Below are 11,967 nucleotides of genomic sequence, written 5' to 3'. Positions count from 1 at the left end.
CACATTAGGAATGCCATAGTAGATAGATGTTATGCCAGCAACTCAATTGCTTTGGAATATAACAACACTCAAGTGAAAGATCTCAACTCCATTCAGTTGTCTAACCATAAACCATTCTTGATCTCTTTCAACAAATTGGAGCAAAACCCTAAAGCAATGTGGTTTCATGCAGATGCTAGCCTATTTAAACTCCTTTCGGTGTATGCTGGCATCAAGGATATTTTTAGTCAATCTTTTGATCACCCAAATTCGCCAGCCCAGGCATGGGCAATTGCGGTTGGTCTAGCTCAAGATCTACCTTAAGGAGATTAAAGCTAGAGCAATGAAGCATAGAAGAAAGAGGAAAGCAAAGAAGCTTAAAGCCCTTATTGATGCTAAACAGAGGGTTAAATAAGGGGACTCACATGCACAAGGTGTTTATCTCCAGATTAAGGCTGATCTAAGAAGAGAAGAGAGGTTGAAAATATGCACATTTAGAGATTTCTAAGAGAATGGTGGGTAGGTAAAGGGGATGGGCCTATTAAGGAAACCTTTGCTTGCCTGAAGGAAAAGCAGGCAAGAGATCTGATTCCAATGCTTCGAGATGTAAGGGGCATTGTAGCTTCATGCTCTGAAGAGAATTTGCAGATAGTCCACTCTCATTTTAGAAGCATTTTCAGCTCTACTTCTCCTCGTTCGAGGGCAGGTTCAAGGGAAAAATAGGAGGCTTGTGCCAAAATTGCTCAATGTAGAAAAAATATTGTGCCTCCATCCCTTAAAGCCTTTTTGGAGAGTGACATTTCACCATAGGAGATTGAAGAGGCTATAGATTCTTTGAAAAATGGGAAAAACCCAAGACTGGATGGTCTCCCTAATGAGTTCTAAAAAGCTTTCAAAAGTTTTCTGATTCACCCTCTCCTAGCTGTATGGAAGAAATATTTCTCATTTAAAGCCTCCCCCTCTTCCATTAATGAAGGTGTCATTAAACTCGTCCATAAAAATGATGTTATGGATGAGTTGAGAAATTGGAAACCTATCACGATGCTCTCTTTTGCTTACAAAATATTTGCTAAAGTCTTAGCTAGAAGACTTTCTGGGCACCTAAAATATTGGATCAGAAAAGAGAAAAAGGGGTTTATTAAAGGGAGATTTATTTTAAATGCCATTATCAGTCTGTGGAAAGGCTTTAAGTATCCACAACAATCAAAGCAAGACATTATATTCTTCAAATTTGATTTTGATAAGGCTTATGACAGATTGGAATGGGACTTTGTCCTTTAGTCAATGCACGATATGGGTATAGGGCCAAGATTCATTAAGGCTATCCATACACTATTTGGGAATGCTAAGTCTAGGGTAGCAATAAATGGGGTTTTATCTGACCATTTCTCCCTTAAAAGATCTATCATACAAGCTCTTACTTTGACTTGTGGTCTCATTGGGTATCTTCCTCTTCTCAGCTTCTGAGACTCTTGGTGTGCTGAGGTGGCCTCTTCATTCCTTTCACCTTCATCCTTTTGTGGCACTTGTTCTACAAATCATGAGAATCAACCGTGAGGGCGTCTGCGGCGGTGCACGCTAATTCATGAAGATTGGGAGGCTTCAAATCACTATTTGGTGGTCAAAATGCTTGCGAATGCATCTTTAAAGTGTAAGAAAGACCTTAATCTCTTTACTGCTTCCATTTTATCAAGCTCTTGCACATTTGGGTTCCAATGAAAAATCAGGGTTTCTTCTATATAAATTTCTTCAATAATCTCCTTCCTCATGCTTAGCTACACTCATACATGTGATTAATTGTTGCTTGAGCATAAGATTTCATGGAAATTTTCAATTCTTTGCATTTCTTGAATTTCATGAGAAATTAGGGTTTTCTTCAATCTTTTCGAGAATCTAGGACATCAAGCAACAACACCTTAATCTACTAACAATGGACTCTATCATAGGCATTTTCAAGGTCCAATTGGAACATTATACTTTTGTTCAAAAATAGCAACACATTTCTTTCCAACCAATACATTCATGATGTTATCATAAATAGACCTACCCTTTATAAATCCAAATACTATTGCTCACTTTGTTTTGAAGAAGAGGGGAAATTCTGATTGCAATAACCTTGGCAAAGATTTAATAAATTACATTACATAAGGTAATGGATATCCAATTCCCAAAATAATTACAACCCAATTGCTTAGGGATAAGCTTGATAATCCCATTTTCAAGCTTCCCTTCCTTAAAAGCCTTAGCAACAATAATCCTAGTAGCTTGATTCTTAAGTTTCTCAAAAAACTCATTAAATAATTCCACTCTGACATCCCATCCTACCCTAGGGTTTTATCCTTTCCCATTAGTTTCAAGGAAGCTAAATATCTTGTTCAATACATCTTTTATCCCATCTAGCTTAGTCAGGGGAAACCCTTTGACTTAACCCTTCTAACATAACATTTTTAGTGTGAAGCCTAGCTTGTGAACTATCTTCATTCATACTTAAAGTATTACCCAAGTAACTTACCCATTTTTGAGCCATAGCCTAGGGATATCTATGGATGACCGCATCTTGGTCTTTCACAAGACCATTAGAGTCTATCATTTGATTATCCTTTAAAGACTTAAAAAAGAAATTAGAAGGGCAATGTGAAGCAGAGAAGGCTTGCTTCCTGGAGAGAATCCTACCCCTTTAAGCATCATTAGCATCCCAGATATGCAACTGTCTTTTGAATTCCTCTAGCTTGAGCCAATCATCCTTATTCAAGGCTACCTCATGTCTTTTTTTCATTAACAGAGGTCCCATCTCTTGCACACCTCTTGATGTCTCTCCCTTATCTCCTCAACCCTTTTTTTTCCAACATGTCTTATTACATCCAGCGCTCATGCCCTCCCCCTATGGTTTCTTACTTTTGAACGGCTTTACGTGTAAGCTCAAGAAACAACTAATTCTTCCACAAAGCTTCAGCAAAGAGTTGTTAACCATCAACAATATTTTGGCGAAATCCCTTCTATCCAATCTAATTTCCTCCCAAACCATCTCAGAGAAAAATGATCAAAAAGCATAGAGAAGGTATCCACCCAGGCTTTGAGAGTGTGGGGAATATTGGAGACCTAGTCCCCGAAGTAGACTATAGGTCCTACGCTTTCTTTTTAGAGCTAGTTATACAAGATCCTATCCCCCCTTTCCTATCTCTCTTATCATCCACCATATTGAAGTCACCCATAAGAATCCAAACATGGTTAAACTACTTCCTTTGTTTGGCATTATGCCAAACAAACACATTCAACTTCCACAATAAGAGCTCTGCCCATCAGGATGATTTTCCACAATGGAGGGATGCAGTCTCATCACCCCATCGAATCCTTTCTTTGACCCCCCATAGAACAACACCAACCATTTCCTAAAGGCCATCTTCCTTTTACCATGAACCCATGCATCTTATTCTCTTAGATAGCCCAAAGATCATAGCCCTTATTCTTCACATGATCCCATAATGAAGCCTAGTTCCCCTAATTTATAAGCCCTTCACATTCCAACTTGCCCGTTTACAATAGCCCTTTCATCGAGGGACAAAGTTGGGAACCATCTCCCCATCTTCCTCTCCTCCCTCAAAACCTTCACTTTGACCCATACTTCTTTCTCAAGGTTTATGACTCTAGACTTCTATTATGGGCTATCGCACCTCCCAAGAGGAAACTCCACACACAACCGTAAACGGGAGAAGCAATTGACACAACAATCATTGGGTACTTACCAATGCTTTGAGTTCATGTCCCTTAAGGCTCCTCAAGCTTGCTTTCGGAAGCTCCACTCCTCCAATCTCCACATCCACACTGTCACGCTCGCACCACAATTAAGGCAATCTACCTCTCGCTCTCTCACACACATGCATGAAAGAGGAACATAAACTAGAGTACACTCTCTCTCTCTCTCTCTCTCTCTCTCTCTCTCTCTCTCTCTCTCTCTCTCTCTCTCTCTCTCGACAAAGACAAGAGCTCTCATAGCACAAAGGAGGATTGTGTCATTTCATTATGAGAATTTGCCTTTTATACAATTAGCCCTTATTCACACGGGCACCCAAAACTTACTAACTAAGGCCTTGGGTGGCCAGTATCTCAAAATGTACAACTTTTATAGTGCCTTTACATGACATTTATTATTGTCCTCAATTGGAGGAGCATCTTTGTTAATCCAAAATGGGATTAACATCCCCCCCTACCTGATGTAGGTTCTATCCTCAGAACTTTTACCTGGGTCGAAAGATCCTATTTTGGCTTGGAGAGAGAAAATGTCTAGAGGGAGGTAATCCAAAATTGAGATATTTTCGGATATAAAAATCCTCCTAGTGTCTAAAATGGTTTCCCTTGAAACAGAAATTCAAAAAGAACTTTCCAATGTGCAATTAGAATTAATTGAAAATAGGTATAAAGGACCTTAGCCTAAGGATCTAGATTTTCATAAATTTTTGGATTATGGTCTAATTAAGGTTCCTATAGGCCAATAGGATCAATCCAAGTGTGGGGAGGAGATAAATCCAATTTATAAAAGAAAAATACCCAAAAATGAGTAAATGCCCACATTAGATGAAGAGTTGACTGAGTACAAGAGGTTTATTAGTTTAAAAAAACTATGAGATACTACTAAAAAAATGAGATATTTTGGGTATAATGATACATTTTTGACACCTTAGTAAGGAGAAGGGGGCACTTCGAGGAGGTGCCTATTTCACACATGACTCGGATAAAGCGACTTTTAAGGAAAGGAACGGACGGGGGGTGGAGTTTTTAACTCAAAAATATTGTGATATTTTTATCTCTTCTCTCTTCTGGATCAAACCAAATCAAAAGGGAGCCAACAAATCTTGTCCAAATTCAGCCAAACTGAACCTAGAAAATTCTAGAACCTAGTTGGACTTGGTTAGAGGCCTCCCTCACCTATAAATAGATCCTTAGTCCTTTGTAAAAGCTTTGTAAACTATACCATGCCAGTATTATACTAAAATAATGATATTTTCTATTATCCTCTAAAAATCCTCTACAATTTGGAGAGATTGGAGCTTCTCTCTCTCTCTTCAACCTTCCTTGGAGCCTTCCTCAACATACTAACCAATTGATTGGTTGGGGGCCTCTCCAATGACTAAAGAATCAAGCAAAACAAAAGGTAAAATGTGATTTTATGGTCTTTTCCTTAATCTTCTAAATGTTTCTCACTTCTCAACCCCTCTCAAGCTTGAGAAGTATTCAATTGAATGGTTCTTCAATGCAAATATAGCTCTCTAATGAATTTTAGTGATTAAACACCTAATGTTTACATTTATGCTTAAAATAGAATGCTTTTATGTTTATCTCTCTTTCCCCCAAAGAATGGTTATTCCTATGACCAATTCTCTATTCAATTAGTGCTTCACATGGAGAAATTCTCTATTCACAAATCAAACTCTAGGCTTGTGAAGCTAGAGGTTTAAGAAAATGGTTTTTATACTTATATACTTATAAAATATGATAATATTATGAGATAAATCCATAAATTGGATTTAGAGTAAAAGATAGTTATTCTATCATAATTACATTACTATGTCTTATTCTTTTCATAAAAATTAAAAATTACCGATAATAACAGTGGAGCTATGGTAAAATTTTTAAGAAAATTGATACATAATTCATTCTTATGCATAACGTAAAAAGAGGACTTCCTACCATATTCTAGGATTGAATATCCTAGGCAAAAAGAATGGTTTTTGTCACATTCAATGGAAAACTAATTTTTAAGTTTATATGTAATTAAATAATTAAGAAAATAAAAAATTTTGGTAATTATATTTAAATGATAAAAGAGAAATTCCTATGACATTTGGAATTCAATCATTTAGATGGGAAAAGAGAAATTTCTAGCATATTGGAATTAATAGATATTTTGTTTAAATTCAAAGATGAATTTTAAATAAATTTATTTTATCTATGAGAAATATTTAAATGATAAAAGAGGAATTCTTATGACATTTGGAATTCAATCATTTAGATGGGAAAAGAGAAATTCCTAGCATATTGGAATTAATGGATATTTTGTTTAAATTCAAAGATAAATTTTAGATAAATTTATTTTATCTATGAGAAATATTTAAATGATAAAAAAGGAATTCCTATGATATTTGGAATTTAATCATTTACATGGGAAAAGAGAAATTCCTAGCATATTGAATTAATGGATATTTTATTTTAGATGAATTATTTTATGAGAAATATTTGATGAAAAACGAGAAATTTTCATGACATTGGAATGCAAATAATCAAATGCAAAAAGAGGAATTCCCATGATAATTGAGGTCCAAGAAATTAAATGGAAAAAAGAGAAATTCTTAGTATAATTCGATTTATGATCAAAAGTGGAAATATGGGTAGAATTGATTTTTGTAAATCCCATGAATTCTTTTATTCAAAAGAGGAATATTGAATATAATTCATTTGAGGAATTGAGAAGGAATATGAAAATAGTCGTCGAGAAACAGAACCTTTATCTAGGCCAAGCAATTGGCAGAAATTTAAAAAAAGTCCCATTATCAGTATCAAATTAGAAAAAGCTACTAAATGGGAATAGCATGTGAATGAATGTGATAAGATGTAAATAGGATGCGATAAGATGTGAATGGATGTGATAAGATATAAATGGGATGTGATAGGATGTAAATGGATATGATAAGATGTAAAGAGGATGCGATAAGATGTGGATGGGATGTGATAGGATGTGGTGTGATAAAAATGAATGAGGATTAGATGTGTAGTAAATGGATGTGGATGTGAATGATGAGATGAGAATGAGATGAGAGGATATGTGAAAGGATGAGATGGAAAGTAAATGGATGTGGATGTGTATGTGAAAGAATATGATGTAAATGGATGTGGATGTGCATGTGAAAGAATGTGATGTAAATGAATGTGGATATGTATGTGAAAGAAGTGATATAAATGAATGTGGATGTGGATGTGAAAGGATGTAATGTGATGTAAATGAATGTGAATGTGGATGTGGATATGAAAGGATGTGATGTGATGAAAATGGATGTGGATGTGAAAGGATGTGATGTGATGTAAATGGATGTGAATGTAGATGTAAATGGATGTGAATGTGGATGTGGTGTGATGCAAATGGATGTGAATGTGGAAGTGGATGTGAAAGGATGTGGTGTGATGTAAATGGATGCGATTGTGGATGTGGTGGATAAGATGTGATGTGATGTAAAGGAAAGTGGATGTGAATGTGATGTGGATGTGGATGAGATGTGATGTGATGAAAAGGGATGTGGATGTGAATGTGATGTGGATGTGGATGTGGATGAGATGTGATGTGATGTAAAGAGACGTGATGTGATGTGAATATATGTGGATGTGAAATGATAGATGTGAATGTATGAATAGATGTGAGTAATCGTACATGTGAATGATTAGATGGATATGAATGAATGTGATGTGATGGATGTGATGTAAATGAATGTGATGGACATGAATGAATGATATGGGATGTGAATGGATGAGATGTAATGTGATGTGAATCGGGATGTGAATGAATGAGATGTGATGTCATGTGAATCGGGATGTGAATGAACGATATAGGATGTCAATGAATGAGATGTGATGCAAAATGGATGTAATGAGATGTGATGTAAATTGGGATAGATGTGAATGGATGATATGTGATGTGAATGAATGTAATGTGATGTAAATCGGGATGTGAATGAATGAGATGTGATGTGATGTGAATCGGGATGTGAATGAACGATATAGGATGTGAATGAATGAGATGTGATGTGAAATGGATGTGATGTAAATTAGGATAGATGTGAATGGATGATATGTGATGTGAATGAATATAATGTGATGTGATGTGAAACGGGATAGATGTGAATGAATGAGATGTGATGTGAATGGATGAGATGTGATGGGATGTGAATCAGGATAGATGTGAATGAATGAGATGTGAGGTGAAATGGATGTGATGTGATGTGGATCGGGGTAGATATGAATGGATGAGATGTGAATGAATGGGATGTGGATATGGGTAGATATGGGTAGATGCGAGTGGATATGGGTAGATATGGGTAGATGCGAGTGGATGAGATGTGATGAGGATAAATGAGGAAAGATGTGATGAGATGGAAAAAGATGTGATTAGATGAGAATGGGAATACATATGAATTGGATGTGGATTAAGTAATGTAGATTGATGTGGAACAACGTGGAAAGACAAGAGTTCGTTATAGAAACCGTATTTATGACCTGTTTTTAAATGACTTTTTTATGTCAATAATGCTGGGAAAGCATTTTGACTGTCTTGCGAATGAGGTTGTGGAGACCTAACTGATAAAGTTGCAACAGCTGACAAAGAGTCAACGGAGGACGTCTCGCGTAGCAAGGTCTCGGCCGAGGTCTTGACCAGCCTCGGTTCGATTTAAATGGTGAGCTTCTGGTACGGTGGATGAGGGACCAAGGAAGCGGCCTATGAGTGAAGCGCTAGGTGACCTGCGAAGGATCCTAGAGGGTGCTGACCATACGGTGCTCGGGCTTTGGGTTGCCGAAGATACCCACATGTGCATCGGGGAAGATATTGGAATAAGGAGTAAAAGTTGTTTTTTTTAATTCGGGCATGAATCTAGTTGATTGACCTTGCTAGTCCTCAACGGATGAGTCCATGGCTCTTTTATATGGATCTATTGGTTGATCTTGCTAATCTTCAATGGGGATTCCATCTGGATTTTTATAAGTGAATATATTGTCGGGTACTATGAGCTAGGAACTATCGAAAAGGCCCCTAAGTGGACAGGTGGTGAGCGTTATGGTTACCAATGATGCCATACGTACACCGATGAAGGAATGATTGGAAATGAGAATTCAACTGGATATTTTGGAGGATTATGATCAGTGATACTATGATTTCATTAAAAGATTGTTTTAAAGTCAGTTGAATTTGTGAAACATACAATTTCATATTGGGTGTGTAAGTGGTATGACTAGCTTAAAGCTTGCATGAAGTTCTGGCTAGGGGGCTTGGGAACTCTGTTCCCTGGTACCCGGGACAAAACCTAACCAAATTCTTAAATGAATCCCATCACTACAATGGTTGGGCGGTTGGCTAACCCACGGGACTGGATGGGGTTAGGCTGGACTAATGGATCCCTAAAATGAGACTCAATTATGTTATGGTACGATAGATGAAGTAAATCCCAGATAGTAATTGTTCTATGGAAAAGAATCAACGGCTGTGCCTCTCAATGAGGAAAAAAGCGTTGTCTCTATGATCCAAGTGCAAGTTTCTTCCTTGATCTAACCAAGTGACTTACAGGTTCGGTTGGATCAGTTTGGTCAGTGATGACCTTGACTATGTTAGAGTAAAAATACCCTGGAGGAATCACCCGTGCCTTTTGGGCAAGGGAAGTTTTTCTGAGTTCGGTTTTGGAAGAACCGAGGGATTAGTCTCTTGTCTGGATATCCATAGGCAAGGCCCCGAGTGAGAGACCTTACCCGTGCAAGAAGTGCTACTTCCATTGCTAGCATCCCTGAATTCGTGGTGCGGAGGGGGCAGGGATCTTTCAGCTGGGTATCAGAGCGAATTGGCTAAAGTGGATCAATCGTGAAGCTAGAAATGTCAAAAATTTATGAAGTAGCAGTAAAAGGTTGTAATTGTGTGATAAAATTCATACAAATCAATATTCAGAATGAAGATTCATAAATAGGTAATTAGGTTTTCGGATGGAAGTACCACAATTGTATGGAATCCCTGACTTGCTTGAGGCCTAGACATGATGGTATTTACCTTATAATTCTAAGGATCGTGACTACCCGTATATACCGAGGATATAACTGCAGCTCTTGACTGGCAGTATATACGAGTAAATCTAAGACCTTGAAATTATAAGCAAAAATGCTATCCAGATGATGGATTCGAATGCTAGTTGATATGATTTTAAAATTTTGGTTGAGAATTGATGAGTTGATTTGGATTCTGATTGAAAAATGATGATTCATGAATTTTGGTTGAAAGGTGATAAGCTGAACAAAACCACAATGAGGATGAATGAGACGAATCCCAGTAATGATGTTAATAACTGGAATAGCGATAATGACTTCAGCAAATCACTACGAGATTAGTGGATTGTGCTGACAGCTTGCTGTTGTTTAACCTTTGACCCAGTGGCTCAAATTAAGGGATGACAAATTGAGAACCTCTCTAACTCAAATTCTCGTGGAGGAATGTTCAGATGGAATTTTCGATCTAATGGACCATTATTGTGTTAAGGATATGAATGATATGTTTTGAATGAATTGTTATCTAATAATGAGTTCTATATGAAGGGATCTTTATCCCAGAATTCTGTTGGGTTGACCAGACTATAAGGAACCCCAGAATCAGTTGGATCTTAAGGGAAAGAGTTGTCCTCCAGTTGCGAGATGAGGACATCTCGCGTTTTTTAAGTGGGGTAGGATGTAAGATTTCTCCCTCCAGCTTTTGAGGTGTCCAGGTGTAAGAACCTCCCCTTCTAATCTTATAGCTATTCCCTTCTCTCTGAAATAAAAGAAAGATCTTATTTTGCCCTGTTTTGGCCTGGAGAGAGAAAATGTCTAGAGGGAGATAATCCAAAATTGAGATATTTTTGGATATAAAAATCCTCCTAGTGTCTAAAATGGTTTCCCCTGAGACAGAAATTCAAAAAGAACTTTCCAATGTGCAATTGGAATTAATTGAAAATAGGTATAAAGGACCTTAACCTAAGCGTCTAGATTTTTAGAAATTTTTGAATTATGGTCCAATTAAGGTTCCTATGGGCCAATAGAATCAATCCAAGTGTGGGGAGGAGATAAATCCAATTTATAAAAGAAAAATACCCAAAAATGAGTAAAAGCCCACATAAGATGAAGAGTTGACTGAGTACAAGGTTTATTAGTTAAAAAAAACTATGAGATATTACTAAAAAAATGAGATATTTTGGGTATAATGATACATTTTTGACACCTTAGTAAGGAGAAGGGGGGCACTTCAAGGAGGCACCTATTTCACACGTGGTGGAGCTTTTAACTCAAAAATATTGTGATATTTTTATCTCTCCTCTCTCTTGGATCAAACCAAATCAAAAGAGAGCCAAACTAGATCCAAATCTTGTCCAAATTCAACCAAACTGAACCTCGAAAATTCTAGAACCTAGTTGGACTTGGTTAGAGGCCTCCCTCACCTATAAATAGATCCTTAGTCCTTTGTAAAAAAAATTGTGAACTATACCATGCCAGTATTATAATAAAATAATGATATTTTCTATTATCCTTTAAAAATCCTCTACAATTTGGTGAGATTAGAGCTTCTCTCTCTCTCTCTCTCTTCAACCGTCCTTGGAGCCTTTCTTAACATACTAACCAATTGATTGGTTGGGGGCCTCTCCAATGATTAAAGAATTAAGCAAAACAAGAGGTAAAATGTGATTTTATGGTCTTTTCCTTAATCTTCTAAATGTTTCTCACTTCTCAACCCCTCTCAAGCTTGAGAAGTATTCAATTGAATGGTTCTTCAATGCAAATGAAGCTCTCTAATCAATTTTGGTGATTAAACATGGAATGTTTACATTTATGCTTTAAAAAGAATGCTTTTATGTTTATCTCTCCCTCCCCCAAAGAATGGTCATTCCTATGACCAATTCTCTATTCAAATAGTGCTTCACATCGAGAAATTCTCTATTCACAAATCAAACTCTAGGCTTGTGAAGCTAGAGGTTTAAGAAAATGGTTTTTATATTTATATACTTATAAAATATGGTAATATTATGAGAAAAATCCATAAATTAGATTTAAGAGTAAAAGATAGTTATACTATCATAATTACATTACTATGTCTTATTCTTTTCATAAAAATTAAAAATTGCCAGTAATAGCAGCGGAGCTATGGCAAAATTCTTAAGAAAATTGATACATAATTCATTCTTATGCACAACATAAAAAGAGGACTTCCTACCATATTCTAGG

This window comes from Cibotium barometz, chromosome 55 (genome assembly GCF_041138505.1).
Source record: "Cibotium barometz isolate CiBa-2024 chromosome 55, ASM4113850v1, whole genome shotgun sequence".
NCBI lineage: Eukaryota > Viridiplantae > Streptophyta > Polypodiopsida > Cyatheales > Cibotiaceae > Cibotium > Cibotium barometz.
The sequence above is the reverse complement of the archived record's forward strand: the minus strand, read 5'-3'. Positions refer to the sequence as shown.